The sequence below is a fragment of the Palaemon carinicauda genome, chromosome 32, assembly GCF_036898095.1.
Source record: "Palaemon carinicauda isolate YSFRI2023 chromosome 32, ASM3689809v2, whole genome shotgun sequence".
Taxonomy (NCBI): domain Eukaryota; kingdom Metazoa; phylum Arthropoda; class Malacostraca; order Decapoda; family Palaemonidae; genus Palaemon; species Palaemon carinicauda.
The window spans coordinates 16,120,551-16,122,033 of NC_090756.1; the positions used below are offsets into that span (position 1 = coordinate 16,120,551).

Here is a 1,483-nt window from a genome sequence, read left to right on the forward strand (position 1 = left end):
GGGAAGCTGTAAATACACTCTGGATCTAGTAAAGCTAACAGTGCAATGCGAGAGGTGCACTAACGATACAACCTATTCACTCTACTTCTATATTCTTAGGGTAAATGAAGGACTCCATTTGAATGCAACCTTTTATGACGGTCACTTCCGATAGTACAGTACAAAAATATGTTTATTGACAGCTTAAACAATTACAAGTGTAAAAAAATATTTTGGAATAACATTCACTTCATAGTCTAGGAAAACTTATTTACAAAAGAGTAAAGGAAGAAAAGATAACCTTAGAGATACCTGATGCAAATTAGTCTAAAAATCTATGGCAATGTTTAGGCATACTGATATGTAATATTTGTTTTAAGTCAAATTGGTGGACAGCTCGGAAGACATTATATGGAATTCAAAATCACTGCTTGCGGTTTACACGCTTTATGTAAACCAATTTATATTAAGTTACTACAAGTCAAGAAACTATACAAAAGTAACTAAACATATCAGGAGTATTATTATTCTTAAATTACAAAGAACGTGGTTAAACTATTCTAGAGGATCATGATTCTAGGCCTAGGCGTCGGATAGATATCCGTTTCGTGGGGCTCAGGCACTTTTAGTGTTAGACGTCTCCTGAGAGCATCACCTCTGATGATTTCGACTCCTTCCGCTGAGCTGTAATGCAAAGGTGGCGCTGGGGGTCACCCTTATCATTCTCACTAATTGCGGAGGAATTGGTGTGGAACGCTGGCTTGGCAACACAACCGCTGGAGCGTTGAGATAGTAAGTTCTAGGCGTGGATGACGTCACAATTGGTGGGGGGCCTGGGTCTGTGATGTAAGGGCACATGCTCGCTACCTCGATTAACGGGCAGGAGGATTGGCACGGCATGTGTCCTGCCGAGGGCGTGGATGTACGCTGCAGAATTAGGGTCTGGGTTATAGAGGGTCGTCTCTCTTTCTCTTGGGTGACCGTTATGTGAATGATACTGGTAGATGCCCGAAGTGTCGGGGCCTCCGTTGGGGAGTGCGGGGGCCTCATGGTATGGGCCGTTGGTCGTTGTAGACTTGGGTGGTTCTGTAACAGGTGGGCTTGGAGTTGTGTTTGACAGTCGGTAGAAATTATTGTGGGAAAAGGCTGGTCTGAGTTTTAAGGATGACGGAAGAGTTGTTGATAGGAGACTGTTATCCTGTTCATGACTGTCGCTCAGTGGTGTGAAGGTAGCTGCTATCGGGAGTATGTTGTTGTGGGTTGTGTGGTATGCTGTTCATTGGCTTCATAACTTGGTGTGAATGCCCCTATTACGGGGGCCGCTTGGTGGCGTGTGGTGAGTTCATCTTCATTATGAAGAACCATGGCTTTCCTAAAAGCGCTAATGGTGGCGGTATGTATGGGAGGGGCAATAAGTTGAAGCTCGGGATTTCTCTACCACCAGTCTAAAAGGATTGGGGGAAGGAGTCGTTACATGAATAGAATCGTGAAACCGGAGGTTCTG

The 1,483-nt window shown here is 44.2% G+C and overlaps 1 pseudogene; it reads right to left on the reverse strand.

Moving 5' to 3' along the window:
• Window positions 1-226: 226 nt before the first annotated feature.
• Window positions 227-1,483, reverse strand: part of LOC137625711 (protein FAM186A-like) — a 2,256-nt pseudogene continuing 999 nt past the window's right edge.